Here is a 25,838-nt window from a genome sequence, read left to right as displayed (position 1 = left end):
CGATGATTCTAACTGAAATAAGTCACACAGAAAAAGAAACATCATAAGATATCACTAATACACGGAATTTAAACTTGGCTACACAGGAACTGCATTCCAAAACAGAACAGGGTCTCAAATTTAGAAAACCAACTTATGCTTGCTTAAGGGTAAAGGTGAGTTGGGGTGCTGCATAAAACCAGAGATTGAAATGAGCACAGATAAAGTTCTTTAAGCCAAATATGGAATAGACAAGAGCTACTCCTTGCTCAACGAAATGGACTCAACACCCCATATTAAACACCTAAGAATGTACCTGACTAGTAAGTATCTTAAAACCTATGGATTGCTATGTCTCCAAAAGAGAATCAAGCATGTGTACAGGGGAATAAACGCAGCAGTGATAGGATTGGAGAGGTTCGGTGAGCAAATGAAGACCCTTTGAAGTCATATTGCATGGTACCCATTCCACGGGTCTCAACTCTCCATGTTTAAGGTATTCTTCCTTCAGCTAAAACATGCATGTGGAACCCAGAGTATGATCAACCATGTGAACGGGAGACGTGTTCAAATATGTCTCAGTTTTCCTCCCCTGGTACTCGGGTGCAACATTCCAGACGCTTTACTAACACTCTCCCGACTTGGAGAGTCAGTCCCTTTAACCTCCTGTTTGGCCCAGTTTGCAATTTCTGCGGAAGATGAACAGGAATAGCGAGAACCAATGAGAGGCTAGCTGGAGGTGTCTGGACGGGCAAATTTAACTCTCATTTCCCACCAGGAAGAGGATATAACCAAAGGCTCAGCGTGCCGTACCGGAACCAGATTAGGGCCTGAAGCCATCCTGCGGTGTTGCGGCCAGCTCAAATGAAAGCGAGTTGAAGAAAGGAGCTCAGGGGCACTGTAATTCACAAACCTGCAGAGTTATAAATGACAGCTATCGTCCAAAAATAGACTGAAGTAAGGCTGCCAAGAGGACTTGAAAGCGGGGCAGAATTGCAGGAAACCGATTTCAGGAGGTAGACTGGAATTGCACTGAAAGCATAGGAAAAGAGGCAGAACGTCCACAATGATGCACTTGGCCAAAAAGGGCGTATGCGTTTTTTCCTGAATATATTCAGGAAAAAACGCATACGCCCTTTTTGGCCAACCAAGCAAGCTTGCAAAGGAAATCTGCACTACAATGAAGTCTCACTTCCCCCCGGTCAAAAGGGCCATCTGAAAAAAGTGTAAAATCCAGAAAGGCAGGACAGGCCATGGAGAACTGGGAGCCTTGTTATGCTGATGGGCGGGATGTAAATTGCCAACAACCACTCGGGAGAAGTGTATGGTGTTTCCTGAAACATCTAAAAAACAAAGCAACAGAGCCTAGTGCACTGCCACTTATGGTCCTATAGCTTAGGGAAATTAAAATCAAAAAGACACAGCCACCGCAAAGTTTGGAACGGCTCTGTTTACAAGAACCTCGTTTACAGTACAAGTGCAATATCGCAGAAAGTGAAAAATGGATAAAGAAGTTGTGGTATTTACTTACAAAGCAATATCACTCAGCAATGAAATCTGTGTCATCAGGCCCTTAGCAGCACAATGAGTGGATTCAGGTACGATGATTCTAACTGAAATAAGTCACACAGAAAAAGAAACATCATAAGATATCACTAATACACGGAATTTAAACTTGGCTACACAGGAACTGCATTCCAAAACAGAACAGGGTCTCAAATTTAGAAAACCAACTTATGCTTGCTTAAGGGTAAAGGTGAGTTGGGGTGCTGCATAAAACCAGAGATTGAAATGAGCACAGATAAAGTTCTTTAAGCCAAATATGGAATAGACAAGAGCTACTCCTTGCTCAACGAAATGGACTCAACACCCCATATTAAACACCTAAGAATGTACCTGACTAGTAAGTATCTTAAAACCTATGGATTGCTATGTCTCCAAAAGAGAATCAAGCATGTGTACAGGGGAATAAACGCAGCAGTGATAGGATTGGAGAGGTTCGGTGAGCAAATGAAGACCCTTTGAAGTCATATTGCATGGTACCCATTCCACGGGTCTCAACTCTCCATGTTTAAGGTATTCTTCCTTCAGCTAAAACATGCATGTGGAACCCAGAGTATGATCAACCATGTGAACGGGAGACGTGTTCAAATATGTCTCAGTTTTCCTCCCCTGGTACTCGGGTGCAACATTCCAGACGCTTTACTAACACTCTCCCGACTTGGAGAGTCAGTCCCTTTAACCTCCTGTTTGGCCCAGTTTGCAATTTCTGCGGAAGATGAACAGGAATAGCGAGAACCAATGAGAGGCTAGCTGGAGGTGTCTGGACGGGCAAATTTAACTCTCATTTCCCACCAGGAAGAGGATATAACCAAAGGCCCAGCGTGCCGTACCGGAACCAGATTAGGGCCTGAAGCCATCCTGCGGTGTTGCGGCCAGCTCAAATGAAAGCGAGTTGAAGAAAGGAGCTCAGGGGCACTGTAATTCACAAACCTGCAGAGTTATAAATGACAGCTATCGTCCAAAAATAGACTGAAGTAAGGCTGCCAAGAGGACTTGAAAGCGGGGCAGAATTGCAGGAAACCGATTTCAGGAGGTAGACTGGAATTGCACTGAAAGCATAGGAAAAGAGGCAGAACGTCCACAATGATGCACTTGGCCAAAAAGGGCGTATGCGTTTTTTCCTGAATATATTCAGGAAAAAACGCATACGCCCTTTTTGGCCAACCAAGCAAGCTTGCAAAGGAAATCTGCACTACAATGAAGTCTCACTTCCCCCCGGTCAAAAGGGCCATCTGAAAAAAGTGTAAAATCCAGAAAGGCAGGACAGGCCATGGAGAACTGGGAGCCTTGTTATGCTGATGGGCGGGATGTAAATTGCCAACAACCACTCGGGAGAAGTGTATGGTGTTTCCTGAAACATCTAAAAAACAAAGCAACAGAGCCTAGGGCACTGCCACTTATGGTCCTATAGCTTAGGGAAATTAAAATCAAAAAGACACAGCCACCCCAAAGTTTGGAACGGCTCTGTTTACAAGAACCTCATTTACAGTACAAGTTCAACATCGCAGAAAGTGAAAAATGGATAAAGAAGTTGTGGTATTTACTTAGAAAGCAATATCACTCAGCAATGAAATCTGTGTCATCAGGCCCTTAGCAGCACAATGAGTGGATTCAGGTACGATGATTCTAACTGAAATAAGTCACACAGAAAAAGAAATATCATAAGATATCACTAATACACGGAATGTAAACTTGGCTACACAGGAACTGAATTCCAAAACAGAACAGGTTCTCAAATTTAGAAAACCAACTTATGCTTGCTTAAGGGTAAAGGTGAGTTGGGGTGCTGCATAAAACCAGAGATTGAAATGAGCACAGATAAAGTTCTTTAAGCCAAATATGGAATAGACAAGAGCTACTCCTTGCTCAACGTAATTGACTCAACACCGCATATTAAACGCCTAAGAATGTACCTGACTAGTAAGTATCTTAAAACCTATGGATTGCTATGTCTCCAAAAGAGAATCAAGCATGTGTACAGGGGCATAAACGCAGCAGTGATAGGATTGGAGAGGTTCGGTGAGCAAATGAAGACCCTTTGAAGTCATATTGCATGGTACCCATTACACGGGTCTCAACTCTCCAGGTTTAAGGTATTCTTCCTTCAGCTAAAACATGCATGTGGAACCCAGAGTATGATCAACCATGTGAACGGGAGACGTGTTCAAATATGTCTCAGTTTTCCTCCCCTGGTACTCGGGTGCAACATTCCAGACGCTTTACTAACACTCTCCCCACTTGGAGAGTCAGCGCCTTTAACCTCCTGTTTGGCCCAGTTTGCAATTTCTGCGGAAGATGAACAGGAATAGCGAGAACCAATGAGAGGCTAGCTGGAGGTGTCTGGACGGGCAAATTTAACTCTCATTTCCCACCAGGAACAGGAAATAACCAAAGGCTCAGCGTGCCGTACCGGAACCAGATTAGGGCCTGAAGCCATCCTGCGGTGTTGCGGCCAGCTCAAAAGAAAGCGAGTTGAACAAAGGAGCTCAGGGGCACTGTAATTCACAAACCTGCAGAGTTATAAATGACAGCTATCGTCCAAAAATAGACTGAAGTAAGGCTGCCAAGAGGACTTGAAAGCGGGGCAGAATTGCAGGAAACCGATTTCAGGAGGTAGACTGGAATTGCATTGAAAGCATAGGAAAAGAGGCAGAACGTCCACAATGATGCACTTGGCCAAAAAGGGCGTATGCGTTTTTTCCTGAATATATTCAGGAAAAAACGCATACGCCCTTTTTGGCCAACCAAGCAAGCTTGCAAAGGAAATCTGCACTACAATGAAGTCTCACTTTCCCCCGGTCAAAAGGGCCATCTGAAAAAAGTGTAAAATCCAGAAAGGCAGGACAGGCCATGGAGAACTGGGAGCCTTGTTATGCTGATGGGCGGGATGTAAATTGCCAACAACCACTCGGGAGAAGTGTATGGTGTTTCCTGAAACATCTAAAAAACAAAGCAACAGAACCTAGGGCACTTCCACTTATGGTCCTATAGCTTAGGGAAATTAAAATCAAAAAGACACAGCCACCCCAAAGTTTGGAACGGCTCTGTTTACAAGAACCTCGTTTACAGTACAAGTTCAACATCGCAGAAAGTGAAAAATGGATAAAGAAGTTGTGGTATTTACTTACAAAGCAATATCACTCAGCAATGAAATCTGTGTCATCAGGCCCGTAGCAGCACAATGAGTGGATTAAGGTATGATGATTCTAACTGAAGTAAGTCACACAGAAAAAGAAACATCATAAGATATCAGTAATACACGGAATGTAAACTTGGCTACACAGGAACTGAATTACAGAACAGAACAGGGTCTCAAATTTAGAAAACCAACTTATGCTTGCTTAAGGGTAAAGGTGAGTTGGAGTGCTGCATAAAACCAGAGATTGAAATGAGCACAGATAAAGTTCCTTAAGCCAAATATGGAATAGACAAGAGCTACTCCTTGCTCAACGAAATGGACTCAACACCGCATATTAAACGCCTAAGAATGTACCTGACTAGTAAGTATCTTAAAACCTATGGATTGCTATGTCTCCGAAAGAGAATCAAGCATGTGTACAGGGGCATAAACGCAGCAGTGATAGGATTGGAGAGGTTCGGTGAGCAAATGAAGACCCTTTGAAGTCATATTGCATGGTACCCATTACACGGGTCTTAACTCTCCAGGTTTAAGGTATTCTTCCTTCAGCTAAAACATGCATGTGGAACCCAAGTATGATCAACCATATGAACGGGAGACGTGTTCAAATATGTCTCAGTTTTCCTCCCCTGGTACTCGGGTGCAACATTCCAGACGCTTTACTAACACTCTCCCCACTTGGAGAGTCAGCGCCTTTAACCTCCTGTTTGGCCCAGTTTGCAATTTCTGCGGAAGATGAACAGGAATAGCGAGAACCAATGAGAGACTAGCTGGAGGAGTCTGGACGGGCAAATTTAACTCTCATTTCCCACCAGGAAGAGGAAATAACCAAAGGCTCAGCGTGCCGTGCCGGAACCAGATTAGGGCCTGAAGCCATCCTGCGGTGTTGCGGCCAGGTCCCAAGAAAGCAAGTTGAAGAAAGGAGCTCAGGGGCACTGTAATTCACAAACCTGCAGAGTTATAAATGACAGCTATCGTCCAAAAATAGACTGAAGTAAGGCTGCCAAGAGGACTTGAAAGCGGGGCAGAATTGCAGGAAACCGATTTCAGGAGGTAGACTGGAATTGCATTGAAAGCATAGGAAAAGAGGCAGAACGTCCACAATGATGCACTTGGCCAAAAAGGGCGTATGCGTTTTTTCCTGAATATATTCAGGAAAAAACGCATACGCCCTTTTTGGCCAACCAAGCAAGCTTGCAAAGGAAATCTGCACTACAATGAAGTCTCACTTCCCCCCGGTCAAAAGGGCCATCTGAAAAAAGTGTAAAATCCAGAAAGGCAGGACAGGCCATGGAGAACTGGGAGCCTTGGTAATCTGATGGGCGGGATGTAAATTGCCAACCACCACTCGGGAGAAGTATATGGTGTTTCCTGAAACATCTAAAAAACAAAGCAACAGAACCTAGGGCACTTCCACTTATGGTCCTATAGCTTAGGGAAATTAAAATCAAAAAGACACAGCCACCCCAAAGTTTAGAATGGCTCTGTTTACAAGAACCTCGTTTACAGTACAAGTTCAACATCGCAGAAAGTGAAAAATGGATAAAGAAGTTGTGGTATTTACTTACAAAGCAATATCACTCAGCAATGAAATCTGTGTCATCAGGCCCTTAGCAGCACAATGAGTGGATTTAGGTATGATGATTCTAACTGAAATACGTCACACAGAAAAAGAAACATCATAAGATATCACTAATACACGGAATGTAAACTTGGCTACACAGGAACTGAATTCCAAAACAGAACAGGGTCTCAAATTTAGAAAACCAACTTATGCTTGCTTAAGTGTAAAGGTGAGTTGGGGTGCTGCATAAAACCAGAGATTGAAATGAGCACAGATAAAGTTCCTTAAGTCAAATATGGAATAGACAAGAGCTACTCCTTGCTCAACGAAATGGACTCAACACCGCATATTAAACGCCTAAGAATGTACCTGACTAGTAAGTATCTTAAAACCTATGGATTGCTATGTCTCCGAAAGAGAATCAAGCATGTGTACAGGGGCATAAACGCAGCAGTGATAGGATTGGAGAGGTTCGGTGAGCAAATGAAGACCCTTTGAAGTCATATTGCATGGTACCCATTCCACGGGTTTCAACTACCCAGGTTTTAGGTATTCTTCCTTCAGCTAAAACATGCATGTGGAACCTAGAGTATGATCAACCATGTGAACGGGAGACGTGTTCAAATATGTCTCAGTTTTCCTCCCCTGGTACTCGGGTGCAACATTCCAGACGCTTTACTAACACTCTCCCCACTTGGAGAGTCAGCGCCTTTAACCTCCTGTTTGGCCCAGTTTGCAATTTCTGCGGAAGATGAACAGGAATAGCGAGAACCAATGAGAGACTAGCTGGAGGTGTCTGGACGGGCAAATTTAACTCTCATTTCCCACCAGGAAGAGGAAATAACCAAAGGCTCAGCGTGCCGTGCCGGAACCAGATTAGGGCCTGAAGCCATCCTGCGGTGTTGCGGCCAGGTCACAAGAAAGCGAGTTGAAGAAAGGAGATCAGGGGCACTGTAATTCACAAACCTGCAGAGTTATAAATGACAGCTATCGTCCAAAAATAGACTGAAGTAAGGCTGCCAAGAGGACTTGAAAGCGGGGCAGAATTGCAGGAAACCGATTTCAGGAGGTAGACTGGAATTGCATTGAAAGCATAGGAAAAGAGGCAGAACGTCCACAATGATGCACTTGGCCAAAAAGGGCGTATGCGTTTTTTCCTGAATATATTCAGGAAAAAACGCATACGCCCTTTTTGGCCAACCAAGCAAGCTTGCAAAGGAAATCTGCACTACAATGAAGTCTCACTTCCCCCCGGTCAAAAGAGCCATCTGAAAAAAGTGTAAAATCCAGAAAGGCAGGACAGGCCATGGAGAACTGGGAGCCTTGTTATGCTGATGGGCGGGATGTAAATTGCCAACAGACACTCGGGAGAAGTGTATGGTGTTTCCTGAAACATCTAAAAAACAAAGCAACAGAGCCTAGGGCACTGCCACTTATGGTCCTATAGCATAGGGAAATTAAAATCAAAAAGACACAGCCACCCCAAAGTTTGGGACGCCTCTGTTTACAAGAACCTCGTTTACAGTACAAGTTCAACATCGCAGAAAGTAAAAAATGGATAAAGAAGTTGTGGTATTTACTTACAAAGCAATATCACTCAGCAATGAAATCTGTGTCATCAGGCCCTTAGCAGCACAATGAGTGGATTCAGGTATGATGATTCTAACTGAAGTAAGTCACACAGAAAAAGAAACATCATAAGATATCAGTAATACACGGAATGTAAACTTGGCTACACAGGAACTGAATTCCAAAACAGAACAGGGTCTCAAATTTAGAAAACCAACTTATGCTTGCTTAAGGGGAAAGGTGAGTTGGGGTGCTGCATAAAACCAGAGATTGAAATGAGCACAGATAAAGTTCCTTAAGCCAAATATGGAATAGACAAGAGCTACTCCTTGCTCAACGAAATGGACTCAACACCCCATATTAAATGCCTAAGAATGTACCTGACTAGTAAGTATCTTAAAACCTATGGATTGCTATGTGTCCAAAAGAGAATCAAGCGTGTGTACAGGGGCATAAACGCAGCAGTGATAGGATTGGAGAGGTTCGGTGAGCAAATGAAGACCCTTTGAAGTCATATTGCATGGTACCCATTCCACGGGTCTCAACTCTCCAGGTTTAAGGTATTCTTCCTTCAGCTAAAACATGCATGTGGAACCCAGAGTATGACCAACCATGTGAACGGGAGACGTGTTCAAATATGTCTCAGTTTTCCTCCCCTGGTACTCGGGTCCAACATTCCAGACGCTTTACTAACACTCTCCCGACTTGGAGAGTCACTCCCTTTAACCTCCTGTTTGGCCCAGTTTGCAATTTCTGCGGAAGATGAACAGGAATAGCGAGAACCAATGAGAGACTAGCTGGAGGTGTCTGGACGGGCAAATTTAACTCTCATTTCCCACCAGGAAGAGGAAATAACCAAAGGCTCAGCGTGCCGTACCGGAACCAGATTAGGGCCTGAAGCCATCCTGCGGTGTTGCGGCCAGCTCAAAAGAAAGCGAGTTGAAGAAAGGAGCTCAGGGGCACTGTAATTCACAAACCTGCAGAGTTATAAATGACAGCTATCGTCCAAAAATAGACTGAAGTAAGGCTGCCAAGAGGACTTGAAAGCGGGGCAGAATTGCAGGAAACCGATTTCAGGAGGTAGACTGGAATTGCATTGAAAGCATAGGAAAAGAGGCAGAACGTCCACAATGATGCACTTGGCCAAAAAGGGCGTATGCGTTTTTTCCTGAATATATTCAGGAAAAAACGCATACGCCCTTTTTGGCCAACCAAGCAAGCTTGCAAAGGAAATCTGCACTACAATGAAGTCTCACTTCCCCCCAGTCAAAAGGGCCATCTGAAAAAAGTGTAAAATCCAGAAAGGCAGGACAGGCCATGGAGAACTGGGAGCCTTGTTATGCTGATGGGCGGGATGTAAATTGCCAACAGACACTCGGGAGAAGTGTATGGTGTTTCCTGAAACATCTAAAAAACAAAGCAACAGAGCCTAGGGCACTGCCACTTATGGTCCTATAGCTTAGGGAAATTAAAATCAAAAAGACACAGCCACCCCAAAGTTTGGAACGGCTCTGTTTACAAGAACCTCGTTTACAGTACAAGTTCAACATCGCAGAAAGTGAAAAATGGATAAAGAAGTTGTGGTATTTACTTACAAAGCAATATCACTCAGCAATGAAATCTGTGTCATCAGGCCCGTAGCAGCACAATGAGTGGATTCAGGTATGATGATTCTAACTGAAATAAGTCACACAGAAAAGAAACATCATAAGATATCAGTAATACACGGAATGTAAACTTGGCTACACAGGAACTGAATTACAGAACAGAACAGGGTCTCAAATTTAGAAAACCAACTTATGCTTGCTTAAGGGGAAAGGTGAGTTGGGGTGCTGCATAAAAGCAGAGATTGAAATGAGCACAGATAAAGTTCCTTAAGCCAAATATGGAATAGACAAGAGCTACTCCTTGCTCAACGAAATGGACTCAAAACCACATATTAAACGCCTAAGAATGTACCTGACTAGTAAGTATCTTAAAACCTATGGATTGCTATGTTTCCAAAAGAGAATCAAGCATGTGTACAGGGGCATAAACGCAGCAGTGATAGGATTGGAGAGGTTCGGTGAGCAAATGAAGACCCTCTGAAGTCATATTGCATGGTACCCATTACACGGGTCTGAACTCTCCAGGTTTAAGGTATTCTTCCTTCAGCTAAAACATGCATGTGGAACCCAAGTATGATCAACCATGTGAACGGGAGACGTGTTCAAATATGTCTCAGTTTTCCTCCCCTGGTACTCGGGTGCAACATTCCAGACGCTTTACTAACACTCTCCCGACTTGGAGAGTCAGCGCCTTTAACCTCCTGTTTGGCCCAGTTTGCAATTTCTGCGGAAGATGAACAGGAATAGCGAGAACCAATGAGAGGCTAGCTGGAGGTGTCTGGACGGGCAAATTTAACTCTCATTTCCCACCAGGAAGAGGAAATAACCAAAGGCTCAGCGTGCCGTGCCGGAACCAGATTAGGGCCTGAAGCCATCCTGCGGTGTTGCGGCCAGCTCACAAGAAAGCGAGTTGAAGAAAGAAGCTCAGGGGCACTGTAATTCACAAACCTGCAGAGTTATAAATGACAGCTATCGTCCAAAAATAGACTGAAGTAAGGCTGCCAAGAGGACTTGAAAGCGGGGCAGAATTGCAGGAAACCGATTTCAGGAGGTAGACTGGAATTGCATTGAAAGCATAGGAAAAGAGGCAGAACGTCCACAATGATGCACTTGGCCAAAAAGGGCGTATGCGTTTTTTCCTGAATATATTCAGGAAAAAACGCATACGCCCTTTTTGGCCAACCAAGCAAGCTTGCAAAGGAAATCTGCACTACAATGAAGTCTCACTTCCCCCCGGTCAAAAGGGCCATCTGAAAAAAGTGTAAAATCCAGAAAGGCAGGACAGGCCATGGAGAACTGGGAGCCTTGTTATGCTGATGGGCGGGATGTAAATTGCCAACAGACACTCGGGAGAAGTGTATGGTGTTTCCTGAAACATCTAAAAAACAAAGCAACAGAGCCTAGGGCACTGCCACTTATGGTCCTATAGCTTAGGGAAATTAAAATCAAAAAGACACAGCCACCCCAAAGTTTGGAACGGCTCTGTTTACAAGAACCTCGTTTACAGTACAAGTTCAACATCGCAGAAAGTGAAAAATGGATAAAGAAGTTGTGGTATTCACTTACAAAGCAATATCACTCAGCAATGAAATCTGTGTCATCAGGCCCTTAGCAGCACAATGAGTGGATTCAGGTATGATGATTCTAACTGAAATAAGTCACACAGAAAAGAAACATCATAAGATATCAGTAATACACGGAATGTAAACTTGGCTACACAGGAACTGAATTACAGAACAGAACAGGGTCTCAAATTTAGAAAACCAACTTATGCTTGCTTAAGGGGAAAGGTGAGTTGGGGTGCTGCATAAAAGCAGAGATTGAAATGAGCACAGATAAAGTTCCTTAAGCCAAATATGGAATAGACAAGAGCTACTCCTTGCTCAACGAAATGGACTCAACACCCCATATTAAACGCCTAAGAATGTACCTGACTAGTAAGTATCTTAAAACCTATGGATTGCTATGTTTCCAAAAGAGAATCAAGCGTGTGTACAGGGGCATAAACGCAGCAGTGATAGGATTGGAGAGGTTCGGTGAGCAAATGAAGACCCTTTGAAGTCATATTGCATGGTACCCATTACACGGGTCTGAACTCTACAGGTTTAAGGTATTCTTCCTTCAGCTAAAACATGCATGTGGAACCCAAGTATGATCAACCATGTGAACGGGAGACGTGTTCAAATATGTCTCAGTTTTCCTCCCCTGGTACTCGGGTGCAACATTCCAGACGCTTTACTAACACTCTCCCGACTTGGAGAGTCAGCGCCTTTAACCTCCTGTTTGGCCCAGTTTGCAATTTCTGCGGAAGATGAACAGGAATAGCGAGAACCAATGAGAGACTAGCTGGAGGTGTCTGGACGGGCAAATTTAACTCTCATTTCCCACCAGGAAGAGGAAATAACCAAAGGCTCAGCATGCCGTACCGGAACCAGATTAGGGCCTGAAGCCATCCTGCGGTGTTGCGGCCAGCTCAAAAGAAAGCGAGTTGAAGAAAGGAGATCAGGGGCACTGTAATTCACAAACCTGCAGAGTTATAAATGACAGCTATCGTCCAAAAATAGACTGAAGTAAGGCTGCCAAGAGGACTTGAAAGCGGGGCAGAATTGCAGGAAACCGATTTCAGGAGGTAGACTGGAATTGCATTGAAAGCATAGGAAAAGAGGCAGAACGTCCACAATGATGCACTTGGCCAAAAAGGGCGTATGCGTTTTTTCCTGAATATATTCAGGAAAAAACGCATACGCCCTTTTTGGCCAACCAAGCAAGCTTGCAAAGGAAATCTGCACTACAATGAAGTCTCACTTCCCCCCGGTCAAAAGGGCCATCTGAAAAAAGTGTAAAATCCAGAAAGGCAACAGGCCATTGAGAACTGGGAGCCTTGTTATGCTGATGGGCGGGATGTAAATTGCCAACAGACACTTGGGAGAAGTGTATGGTGTTTCCTGAAACATCTAAAAAACAAAGCAACAGAGCCTAGGGCACTTCCACTTATGGTCTTATAGCATAGGGAAATTAAAATCAAAAAGACACAGCCACCCCAAAGTTTGGAACGGCTCTGTTTACAAGAACCTCGTTTACAGTACAAGTTCAACATCGCAGAAAGTGAAAAATGGATAAAGAAGTTGTGGTATTTACTTACAAAGCAATATCACTCAGCAATGAAATCTGTGTCATCAGGCCCGTAGCAGCACAATGAGTGGATTCAGGTATGATGATTCTAACTGAAGTAAGTCACACAGAAAAAGAAACATCATAAGATATCAGTAATACACGGAATGTAAACTTGGCTACACAGGAACTGAATTACAGAACAGAACAGGGTCTCAAATTTAGAAAACCAACTTATGCTTGCTTAAGGTTAAAGGTGAGTTGGGGTGCTGCATAAAACCAGAGATTGAAATGAGCACAGATAAAGTTCCTTAAGCCAAATATGGAATAGACAAGAGCTACTCCTTGCTCAACGAAATGGACTCAACACCCCATATTAAACGCCTAAGAATGTACCTGACTAGTAAGTATCTTAAAACCTATGGATTGCTATGTTTCCAAAAGAGAATCAAGCGTGTGTACAGGGGCATAAACGCAGCAGTGATAGGATTGGAGAGGTTCGGTGAGCAAATGAAGACCCTTTGAAGTCATATTGCATGGTACCCATTACACGGGTCTGAACTCTACAGGTTTAAGGTATTCTTCCTTCAGCTAAAACATGCATGTGGAACCCAAGTATGATCAACCATGTGAACGGGAGACGTGTTCAAATATGTCTCAGTTTTCCTCCCCTGGTACTCGGGTGCAACATTCCAGACGCTTTACTAACACTCTCCCGACTTGGAGAGTCAGCGCCTTTAACCTCCTGTTTGGCCCAGTTTGCAATTTCTGCGGAAGATGAACAGGAATAGCGAGAACCAATGAGAGACTAGCTGGAGGTGTCTGGACGGGCAAATTTAACTCTCATTTCCCACCAGGAAGAGGAAATAACCAAAGGCTCAGCATGCCGTACCGGAACCAGATTAGGGCCTGAAGCCATCCTGCGGTGTTGCGGCCAGCTCAAAAGAAAGCGAGTTGAAGAAAGGAGCTCAGGGGCACTGTAATTCACAAACCTGCAGAGTTATAAATGACAGCTATCGTCCAAAAATAGACTGAAGTAAGGCTGCCAAGAGGACTTGAAAGCGGGGCAGAATTGCAGGAAACCGATTTCAGGAGGTAGACTGGAATTGCATTGAAAGCATAGGAAAAGAGGCAGAACGTCCACAATGATGCACTTGGCCAAAAAGGGCGTATGCGTTTTTTCCTGAATATATTCAGGAAAAAACGCATACGCCCTTTTTGGCCAACCAAGCAAGCTTGCAAAGGAAATCTGCACTACAATGAAGTCTCACTTCCCCCCGGTCAAAAGGGCCATCTGAAAAAAGTGTAAAATCCAGAAAGGCAACAGGCCATTGAGAACTGGGAGCCTTGTTATGCTGATGGGCGGGATGTAAATTGCCAACAGACACTTGGGAGAAGTGTATGGTGTTTCCTGAAACATCTAAAAAACAAAGCAACAGAGCCTAGGGCACTTCCACTTATGGTCTTATAGCATAGGGAAATTAAAATCAAAAAGACACAGCCACCCCAAAGTTTGGAACGGCTCTGTTTACAAGAACCTCGTTTACAGTACAAGTTCAACATCGCAGAAAGTGAAAAATGGATAAAGAAGTTGTGGTATTTACTTACAAAGCAATATCACTCAGCAATGAAATCTGTGTCATCAGGCCCGTAGCAGCACAATGAGTGGATTCAGGTATGATGATTCTAACTGAAGTAAGTCACACAGAAAAAGAAACATCATAAGATATCAGTAATACACGGAATGTAAACTTGGCTACACAGGAACTGAATTACAGAACAGAACAGGGTCTCAAATTTAGAAAACCAACTTATGCTTGCTTAAGGTTAAAGGTGAGTTGGGGTGCTGCATAAAACCAGAGATTGAAATGAGCACAGATAAAGTTCCTTAAGCCAAATATGGAATAGACAAGAGCTACTCCTTGCTCAACGAAATGGACTCAACACCGCATATTAAACGCCTAAGAATGTACCTGACTAGTAAGTATCTTAAAACCTATGGATTGCTATGTCTCCGAAAGAGAATCAAGCATGTGTACAGGGGCATAAACGCAGCAGTGATAGGATTGGAGAGGTTCGGTGAGCAAATGAAGACCCTTTGAAGTCATATTGCATGGTACCCATTACACGGGTCTCAAATCTCCAGGTTTAAGGTATTCTTCCTTCAGCTAAAACATGCATGTGGAACCCAAGTATGATCAACCATGTGAACGGGAGACGTGTTCAAATATGTCTCAGTTTTCCTCCCCTGGTACTCGGGTGCAACATTCCAGACGCTTTACTAACACTCTCCCCACTTGGAGAGTCAGCGCCTTTAAACTCCTGTTTGGCCCAGTTTGCAATTTCTGCGGAAGATGAACAGGAATAGCGAGAACCAATGAGAGACTAGCTGGAGGTGTCTGGACGGGCAAATTTAACTCTCATTTCCCACCAGGAAGAGGAAATAACCAAAGGCTCAGCGTGCCGTACCGGAACCAGATTAGGGCCTGAAGCCATCCTGCGGTGTTGCGGCCAGCTCAAAAGAAAGTGAGTTGAAGAAAGGAGATCAGGGGCACTGTAATTGACAAACCTGCAGAGTTATAAATGACAGCTATCGTCCAAAAATAGACTGAAGTAAGGCTGCCAAGAGGACTTGAAAGCGGGGCAGAATTGCAGGAAACCGATTTCAGGAGGTAGACTGGAATTGCATTGAAAGCATAGGAAAAGAGGCAGAACGTCCACAATGATGCACTTGGCCAAAAAGGGCGTATGCGTTTTTTCCTGAATATATTCAGGAAAAAACGCATACGCCCTTTTTGGCCAACCAAGCAAGCTTGCAAAGGAAATCTGCACTACAATGAAGTCTCACTTCCCCCCGGTCAAAAGGGCCATCTGAAAAAAGTGTAAAATCCAGAAAGGCAACAGGCCATTGAGAAATGGGAGCCTTGTTATGCTGATGGGCGGGATGTAAATTGCCAACAGACACTTGGGAGAAGTGTATGGTGTTTCCTGAAACATCTAAAAAACAAAGCAACAGAGCCTAGAGCACTTCCACTTATGGTCCGATAGCTTAGGGAAATTAAAATCAAAAAGACACAGCCACCCCAAAGTTTGGAACGGCTCTGTTTACAAGAACCTCGTTTACAGTACAAGTTCAACATCGCAGAAAGTGAAAAATGGATAAAGAAGTTGTGGTATTTACTTACAAAGCAATATCACTCAGCAATGAAATCTGTGTCATCAGGCCCTTAGCAGCACAATGAGTGGATTCAGGTATGATGATTCTAACTGAAGTAAGTCACACAGAAAAAGAAACATCATAAGATATCAGTAGTACACGGAATGTAAACTTGGCTACACAGGAACTGAATTACAGAACAGAACAGGGTCTCAAATTTAGAAAACCAACTTATGCTTGCTTAAGGGGAAAGGTGAGTTGGGTTGCTGCATAAAACCAGGGATTGAAATGAGCACAGATAAAGTTCCTTAAGCCAAATATGGAATAGACAAGAGCTACTCCTTGCTCAACGAAATGGACTCAACACCGCATATTAAACGCCTAAGAATGTACCTGACTAGTAAGTATCTTAAAACCTATGGATTGCTATGTCTCCGAAAGAGAATCAAGCATGTGTACAGGGGCATAAACGCAGCAGTGATAGGATTGGAGAGGTTCGGTGAGCAAATGAAGACCCTTTGAAGTCATATTGTATGGTACCCATTCCACGGGTTTCAACTACCCAGGTTTTAGGTATTCTTCCTTCAGCTAAAACATGCATGTGGAACCCAAGTATGATCAACCATGTGAACGGGAGACGTGTTCAAATATGTCTCAGTTTTCCTCCCCTGGTACTCGGGTGCAACATTCCAGACGCTTTACTAACACTCTCCCCACTTGGAGAGTCAGCGCCTTTAACCTCCTGTTTGGCACAGTTTGCAATTTCTGCGGAAGATGAACAGGAATAGCGAGAACCAATGAGAGGCTAGCTGAAGGTGTCTGGACGGGCAAATTTAACTCTCATTTCCCACCAGGAAGAGGAAATAACCAAAGGCTCAGCGTGCCCTACCGGAACCAGTTTAGGGCCTGAAGCCATCCTGCGGTGTTGCGGCCAGCTCAAAAGAAAGCGAGTTGAAGAAAGGAGCTCAGGGGCACTGTAATTCACAAACCTGCAGAGTTATAAATGACAGCTATCGTCCAAAAATAGACTGAAGTAAGGCTGCCAAGAGGACTTGAAAGCGGGGCAGAATTGCAGGAAACCGATTTCAGGAGGTAGACTGGAATTGCATTGAAAGCATAGGAAAAGAGGCAAAACGTCCACAATGATGCACTTGGCCAAAAAGGGTGTATGCGTTTTTTCCTGAATATATTCAGGAAAAAACGCATACGCCCTTTTTGGCCAACCAAGCAAGCTTGCAAAGGAAATCTGCACTACAATGAAGTCTCACTTCCCCCCGGTCAAAAGGGCCATCTGAAAAAAGTGTAAAATCCAGAAAGGCAGGACAGGCCATGGAGAACTGGCAGCCTTGTTATGCTGATGGGCGGGATGTAAATTGCCAACAACCACTCGGGAGAACTGTATGGTGTTTCCTGAAACATCTAAAAAACAAAGCAACAGAACCTAGGGCACTTCCACTTATGGTCCTATAGCTTAGGGAAATTAAAATCAAAAAGACACAGCCACCCCAAAGTTTGGAACGGCTCCGTTTACAAGAACCTCGTTTACAGTACAAGTTCAACATCGCAGAAAGTGAAAAATGGATAAAGAAGTTGTGGTATTTACTTACAAAGCAATATCACTCAGCAATGAAATCTGTGTCATCAGGCCCTTAGCAGCACAATGAGTGGATTCAGGTATGATGATTCTAACTGAAGTAAGTCACACAGAAAAAGAAACATCATAAGATATCAGTAATACACGGAATGTAAACTTGGCTACACAGGAACTGAATTACAGAACAGAACAGGGTCTCAAATTTAGAAAACCAACTTATGCTTGCTTAAGGGTAAAGGTGAGTTGGGGTGCTGCATAAAACCAGAGATTGAAATGAGCACAGATAAAGTTCCTTAAGTCAAATATGGAATAGACAAGAGCTACTCCTTGCTCAACGAAATGGACTCAACACCGCATATTAAACGCCTAAGAATGTACCTGACTAGTAAGTATCTTAAAACCTATGGATTGCTATGTCTCCGAAAGAGAATCAAGCATGTGTACAGGGGCATAAACGCAGCAGTGATAGGATTGGAGAGGTTCGGTGAGCAAATGAAGACCCTTTGAAGTCATATTGCATGGTACCCATTCCACGGGTTTCAACTACCCAGGTTTTAGGTATTCTTCCTTCAGATAAAACATGCATGTGGAACCCAGAGTATGATCAACCATGTGATCGGGAGACGTGTTCAAATATGTCTCAGTTTTCCTCCCCTGGTACTCGGGTGCAACATTCCAGACGCTTTACTAACACTCTCCCCACTTGGAGAGTCAGCGCCTTTAACCTCCTGTTTGGCCCAGTTTGCAATTTCTGCGGAAGATGAACAGGAATAGCGAGAACCAATGAGAGGCTAGCTGGAGGTGTCTGGACGGGCAAATTTAACTCTCATTTCCCACCAGGAAGAGGAAATAACCAAAGGCTCAGCGTGCCGTACCGGAACCAGATTAGGGCCTGAAGCCATCCTGCGGTGTTGCGGCCAGCTCAAAAGAAAGCGAGTTGAAGAAAGGAGCTCAGGGGCACTGTAATTCACAAACCTGCAGAGTTATAAATGACAGCTATCGTCCAAAAATATACTGAAGTAAGGCTGCCAAGAGGACTTGAAACCGGGGCAGAATTGCAGGAAACCGATTTCAGGAGGTAGACTGGAATTGCATTGAAAGCATAGGAAAAGAGGCAGAACGCCCACAATGATGCACTTGGCCAAAAAGGGCGTATGCGTTTTTTCCTGAATATATTCAGGAAAAAACGCATACGCCCTTTTTGGCCAACCAAGCAAGCTTGCAAAGGAAATCTGCACTACAATGAAGTCTCACTTCCCTCCGGTCAAAAGGGCCATCTGAAAAAAGTGTAAAATCCAGAAAGGCAGGACAGGCCATGGAGAACTGGGAGCCTTGTTATGCTGATGGGCGGGATGTAAATTGCCAACAGACACTCGGGAGAAGTGTTTGGTGTTTCCTGAAACATCTAAAAAACAAAGCAACAGAACCTAGGGCACTTCCACTTATGGTCCTATAGTTTAGGGAAATTAAAATCAAAAAGACACAGCCACCCCAAAGTTTGGAACGGCTCTGTTTACAAGAACCTCGTTTACAGTACAAGTTCAACATCGCAGAAAGTGAAAAATGGATAAAGAAGTTGTGGTATTTACTTACAAAGCAATATCACTCAGCAATGAAATCTGTGTCATCAGGCCCTTAGCAGCACAATGAGTGGATTCAGGTATGATGATTCTAACTGAAGTAAGTCACACAGAAAAAGAAACATCATAAGATATCAGTAATACACGGAATGTAAACTTGGCTACACAGGAACTGAATTACAGAACAGAACAGGGTCTCAAATTTAGAAAACCAACTTATGCTTGCTTAAGGGTAAAGGTGAGTTGGGGTGCTGCATAAAACCAGAGATTGAAATGAGCACAGATAAAGTTCCTTAAGTCAAATATGGAATAGACAAGAGCTACTCCTTGCTCAACGAAATGGACTCAACACCGCATATTAAACGCCTAAGAATGTACCTGACTAGTAAGTATCTTAAAACCTATGGATTGCTATGTCTCCGAAAGAGAATCAAGCATGTGTACAGGGGCATAAACGCAGCAGTGATAGGATTGGAGAGGTTCGGTGAGCAAATGAAGACCCTTTGAAGTCATATTGCATGGTACCCATTCCACGGGTTTCAACTACCCAGGTTTTAGGTATTCTTCCTTCAGATAAAACATGCATGTGGAACCCAGAGTATGATCAACCATGTGATCGGGAGACGTGTTCAAATATGTCTCAGTTTTCCTCCCCTGGTACTCGGGTGCAACATTCCAGACGCTTTACTAACACTCTCCCCACTTGGAGAGTCAGCGCCTTTAACCTCCTGTTTGGCACAGTTTGCAATTTCTGCGGAAGATGAACAGGAATAGCGAGAACCAATGAGAGGCTAGCTGGAGGTGTCTGGACGGGCAAATTTAACTCTCATTTCCCAACAGGAAGAGGAAATAACCAAAGGCTCAGCGTGCCGTACCGGAACCAGATTAGGGCCTGAAGCCATCCTGCGGTGTTGCGGCCAGCTCAAAAGAAAGCGAGTTGAAGAAAGGAGCTCAGGGGCACTGTAATTCACAAACCTGCAGAGTTATAAATGACAGCTATCGTCCAAAAATAGACTGAAGTAAGGCTGCCAAGAGGACTTGAAAGCGGGGCAGAATTGCAGGAAACCGATTTCAGGAGGTAGACTGGAATTGCATTGAAAGCATAGGAAAAGAGGCAGAACGTCCACAATGATGCACTTGGCCAAAAAGGGCGTATGCGTTTTTTCCTGAATATATTCAGGAAAAAACGCATACGCCCTTTTTGGCCAACCAAGCAAGCTTGCAAAGGAAATCTGCACTACAATGAAGTCTCACTTCCCCCCGGTCAAAAGGGCCATCTGAAAAAAGTGTAAAATCCAGAAAGTCAGGACAGGCCATGGAGAACAGGGAGCCTTGTTATGCTGATGGGAGGGATGTAAATTGCCAACAGACACTCGGGAGAAGCGTATGGTGTTTCCTGAAACATCTAAAAAACAAAGCAACAGAGCCTAGGGCACTGCCACTTATGGCCCTATAGCTTAGGGAAATTAAAATCAGAAGGACACAGCCACCCCAAAGTTTGGGACGGCTCCGTTTACAAGAACCTCGTTTACAGTACAAGTTCAACATCGCAGAAAGTGAAAAATGGATAAAGAAGTTGTGGTATTTACTTACAAAGCAATATCACTCAGCAATGAAATCTATGTCATCAGGCCCTTAGCATCACAATGAGTGGATTCAGGTATGATGATTCTAACTGAAATAAGTCACACAGAAAAAGAAACATCATAAGATATCAGTAATACACGGAATGTAAACTTGGCTACACAGGAACTGAATTACAGAACAGAACAGGGTCTCAAATTTAGAAAACCAACTTATGCTTGCTTAAGGGTAAAGGTGAGTTGGGGTGCTGCATAAAACCAGAGATTGAAATGAGGACAGATAAAGTTCCTTAAGTCAAATATGGAATAGACAAGAGCTACTCCTTGCTCAACGAAATGGACTCAACACCGCATATTAAACGCCTAAGAATGTACCTGACTAGTAAGTATCTTAAAACCTATGGATTGCTATGTCTCCGAAAGAGAATCAAGCATGTGTACAGGGGCATAAACGCAGCAGTGATAGGATTGGAGAGGTTCGGTGAGCAAATGAAGACCCTTTGAAGTCATATTGCATGGTACCCATTACACGGGTCTGAACTCTCCAGGTTTAAGGTATTCTTCCTTCAGCTAAAACATGCATGTGGAACCCAAGTATGATCAACCATGTGAACGGGAGACGTGTTCAAATATGTCTCAGTTTTCCTTCCCTGGTACTCGGGTGCAACATTCCAGACGCTTTACTAACACTCTCCCGACTTGGAGAGTCAGTCCCTTTAACCTCCTGTTTGGCCCAGTTTGTAATTTCTGCGGAAGATGAACAGAAATAGCGAGAACCAATGAGAGGCTAGCTGGAGGTGTCTGGACGGGCAAATTTAACTCTCATTTCCCACCAGGAAGAGGAATTAACCAAAGGCTCAGCATGCCGGGCCGGAACCAGCTTAGGGCCTTTAGCCATCCTGCGGTGTTGCGGCCAGGTCACAAGAAAGCGAGTTGAAGAAAGGAGCTCAGGGGCACTGTAATTCACAAACCTGCAGACTTATAAATGACAGCTATCGTCCAAAAATAGACTGAAGTAAGGCTGCCAAGAGGACTTGAAAGCGGGGCAGAATTGCAGGAAACCGATTTCAGGAGATAGACTGGAAATGCATTGAAAGCATAGGAAAAGAGGCAGAACGTCCACAATGATGCACTTGGCCAAAAAGGGCGTATGCGTTTTTTCCTTAATATATTCAGGAAAAAACGCATACGCCCTTTTTGGCCAACCAAGCAAGCTTGCAAAGGAAATCTGCACTACAATGAAGTCTCACTTCCCCCCGGTCAAAAGGGCCATCTGAAAAAAGTGTAAAATCCAGAAAGGCAGGACAGGCCATGGAGAACTGGGAGCCTTGTTATGCTGATGGGCGGGATGTAAATTGCCAACAGACACTTGGGAGAAGTGTATGGTGTTTCCTGAAACATCTAAAAAACAAAGCAACAGAGCCTAGGGCACTGCCACTTATGGTCCTATAGCTTAGGGAAATTAAAATCAAAAAGACACAGCCACCCCAAAGTTTGGAACGGCTCTGTTTACAAGAACCTCGTTTACAGTACAAGTTCAACATCGCAGAAAGTGAAAAATGGATAAAGAAGTTGTGGTATTTACTTACAAAGCAATATCACTCAGCAATGAAATCTATGTCATCAGGCCCTTAGCATCACAATGAGTGGATTCAGGTATGATGATTCTAACTGAAATAAGTCACACAGAAAAAGAAACATCATAAGATATCAGTAATACACGGAATGGAAATTTGGCTACACAGGAACTGAATTACAGAACAGAACAGGGTCTCAAATTTAGAAAACCAACTTATGCTTGCTTAAGGGGAAAGGTGAGTTGGGGTGCTGCATAAAACCAGAGATTGAAATGAGCACAGATAAAGTTCCTTAAGTCAAATATGGAATAGACAAGAGCTACTCCTTGCTCAACGAAATGGACTCAACACCGCATATTAAACGCCTAAGAATGTACCTGACTAGTAAGTATCTTAAAACCTATGGATTGCTATGTCTCCGAAAGAGAATCAAGCATGTGTACAGGGGCATAAACGCAGCAGTGATAGGATTGGAGAGGTTCGGTGAGCAAATGAAGACCCTTTGAAGTCATATTGCATGGTACCCATTACACGGGTCTGAACTCTCCAGGTTTAAGGTATTCTTCCTTCAGCTAAAACATGCATGTGGAACCCAAGTATGATCAACCATGTGAACGGGAGACGTGTTCAAATATGTCTCAGTTTTCCTTCCCTGGTACTCGGGTGCAACATTCCAGACGCTTTACTAACACTCTCCCGACTTGGAGAGTCAGTCCCTTTAACCTCCTGTTTGGCCCAGTTTGTAATTTCTGCGGAAGATGAACAGGAATAGCGAGAACCAATGAGAGGCTAGCTGGAGGTGTCTGGACGGGCAAATTTAACTCTCATTTCCCACCAGGAAGAGGAATTAACCAAAGGCTCAGCATGCCGGGCCGGAACCAGATTAGGGCCTGAAGCCATCCTGCGGTGTTGCGGCCAGGTCACAAGAAAGCGAGTTGAAGAAAGGAGCTCAGGGGCACTGTAATTCACAAACCTGCAGAGTTATAAATGACAGCTATCGTCCAAAAATAGACTGAAGTAAGGCTGCCAAGAGGACTTGAAAGCGGGGCAGAATTGCAGGAAACCGATTTCAGGAGATAGACTGGAAATGCATTGAAAGCATAGGAAAAGAGGCAGAACGTCCACAATGACGCACTTGGCCAAAAAGGGCGTATGCGTTTTTTCCTGAATATATTCAGGAAAAAACGCATACGCCCTTTTTGGCCAACCAAGCAAGCTTGCAAAGGAAATCTGCACTACAATGAAGTCTCACTTCCCCCCGGTCAAAAGGGCCATCTGAAAAAAGTGTAAAATCCAGAAAGGCAGGACAGGCCATGGAGAACTGGGAGCCTTGTTATGCTGATGGGCGGGATGTAAATTGCCAACAGACACTCCGGAGAAGTGTATGGTGTTTCCTGAAACATCTAAAAAACAAAGCAACAGAGCCTAGGGCACTGACACTTATGGTCCTATAGCTTAGGGAAATTAAAATCAAAAAGACACAGCCACCCCAAAGTTTGGGACGCCTCTGTTTACAAGAACCTCGTTTACAGTACAAGTTCAACATCGCAGAAAGTGAAAAATGGATAAAGAAGTTGTGGTATTTACTTACAAAGCAATATCACTCAGCAATGAAATCTATGTCATCAGGCCCTTAGCATCACAATGAGTGGATTCAGGTATGATGATTCTAACTGAAATAAGTCACACAGAAAAAGAAACATCATAAGATATCAGTAATACACGGAATGGAAATTTGGCTACACAGGAACTGAATTACAGAACAGAACAGGGTCTCAAATTTAGAAAACCAACTTATGCTTGCTTAAGGGGAAAGGTGAGTTGGGGTGCTGCATAAAACCAGAGATTGAAATGAGCACAGATAAAGTTCCTTAAGCCAAATATGGAATAGACAAGAGCTACTCCTTGCTCAACGAAATGGACTCAACACCCCATATTAAACGCCTAAGAATGTACCTGACTAGTAAGTATCTTAAAACCTATGGATTGCTATGTCTCCGAAAGAGAATCAAGCATGTGTACAGGGGCATAAACACAGCAGTGATAGGATTGGAGAGGTTCGGTGAGCAAATGAAGACCCTTTGAAGTCATATTGCATGGTACCCATTCCACGGGTCTCAAGTACCCAGGTTTAAGGTATTCTTCCTTCAGCTAAAACATGCATGTGGAACCCAGAGTATGATCAACCATGTGAACGGGAGACGTGTTCAAATATGTCTCAGTTTTCCTCCCCTGGTACTCGGGTGCAACATTCCAGACGCTTTACTAACACTCTTCCGACTTGGAGAGTCAGTCCCTTTAACCTCCTGTTTGGCCCAGTTTGCAATTTCTGCGGAAGATGAACAGGAATAGCGAGAACCAATGAGAGACTAGCTGGAGGTGTCTGGACGGGCAAATTTAACTCTCATTTCCCACCAGGAAGAGGAATTAACCAAAGGCTCAGCGTGCCGTGCCGGAACCAGATTAGGGCCTGAAGCCATCCTGCGGTGTTGCGGCCAGGTCACAAGAAAGCGAGTTGAAGAAAGGAGCTCAGGGGCACTGTAATTCACAAACCTGCAGAGTTATAAATGACAGCTATCGTCAGAAAATAGACTGAAGTAAGGCTGCCAAGAGGACTTGAAAGCGGGGCAGAATTGCAGGAAACCGATTTCAGGAGGTAGACTGGAATTGCATTGAAAGCATAGGAAAAGAGGCAGAACGTCCACAATGATGCACTTGGCCAAAAAGGGCGTATGCGTTTTTTCCTGAATATATTCAGGAAAAAACGCATACGCCCTTTTTGGCCAACCAAGCAAGCTTGCAAAGGAAATCTGCACTACAATGAAGTCTCACTTCCCCCCGGGCAAAAGGGCCATCTGAAAAAAGTGTAAAATCCAGAAAGGCAGGACAGGCCATGGAGAACTGGGAGCCTTGTTATGCTGATGGGCGGGATGTAAATTGCCAACAACCACTCGGGAGAAGTGTATGGTGTTTCCTGAAATATCTAAAAAACAAAGCAACAGAGCCTAGGGCACTGCCACTTATGGTCCTATAGCTTAGGGAAATTAAAATCAAAAAGACACAGCCACCCCAAACTTTCGAACGGCTCTGTTTACAAGAACCTCGTTTACAGTACAAGTTCAACATCGCAGAAAGTGAAAAATGGATAAAGTAGTTGTGGTATTTACTTACAAAGCAATATCACTCAGCAATGAAATCTGTGTCATCAGGCCCGTAGCAGCACAATGAGTGGATTCAGGTATGATGATTCTAACTGAAATAAGTCACACAGAAAAGAAACATCATAAGATATCAGTAATACACGGAATGTAAACTTGGCTACACAGGAACTGAATTACAGAACAGAACAGGGTCTTAAATTTAGAAAACCAACTTATGCTTGCTTAAGGGTAAAGGTGAGTTGGGGTGCTGCATAAAACCAGAGATTGAAATGAGCACAGATAAAGTTCCTTAAGTCAAATATGGAATAGACAAGAGCTACTCCTTGCTCAAAGAAATGGACTCAACACCGCATATTAAACGCCTAAGAATGTACCTGACTAGTAAGTATCGGAAAACCTATGGATTGCTATGTCTCCAAAAGAGAATCAAGCGTGTGTAGAGGGGAATAAACGCAGCAGTGATAGGATTGGAGAGGTTCGGTGAGCAAATGAAGACCCTTTGAAGTCATATTGCATGGTACCCATTCCACGGGTCTCAACTCTCCAGGTTTAAGGTATTCTTCCTTCAGCTAAAACATGCATGTGGAACCCAGAGTATGATCAACCATGTGAACGGGAGACGTGTTCAAATATGTCTCAGTTTTCCTCCCCTGG

At 43.8% G+C, this 25,838-nt stretch overlaps 1 long non-coding RNA gene across 28 annotated transcripts in view; it reads right to left on the bottom strand.

The window, feature by feature from the left end:
• Positions 1-25,838, bottom strand: part of LOC307181269 — a 1,277,915-nt gene that overhangs the window by 207,075 nt on the left and 1,045,002 nt on the right. For 10 of the 28 annotated variants that reach the window (XR_013826277.1, XR_013826278.1, XR_013826279.1 and 7 more), the window contains exon 5: positions 6,278-6,331. The exons of 6 other annotated variants lie outside the window; for them this stretch is intronic. This is a non-coding gene — a long non-coding RNA (uncharacterized lncRNA). Of the gene's footprint in view, positions 1-6,270; positions 6,332-25,838 lie in introns of those variants that run through there. 12 more of the 28 variants (XR_013826266.1, XR_013826267.1, XR_013826273.1 and 9 more) reach the window with 3 other exon arrangements.

This window comes from Stenella coeruleoalba (assembly GCF_951394435.1).
Source record: "Stenella coeruleoalba genome assembly, contig: scaffold_62, whole genome shotgun sequence".
Lineage (NCBI taxonomy): Eukaryota > Metazoa > Chordata > Mammalia > Artiodactyla > Delphinidae > Stenella > Stenella coeruleoalba.
This window is presented reverse-complemented; position numbering and strand designations above follow the sequence as displayed.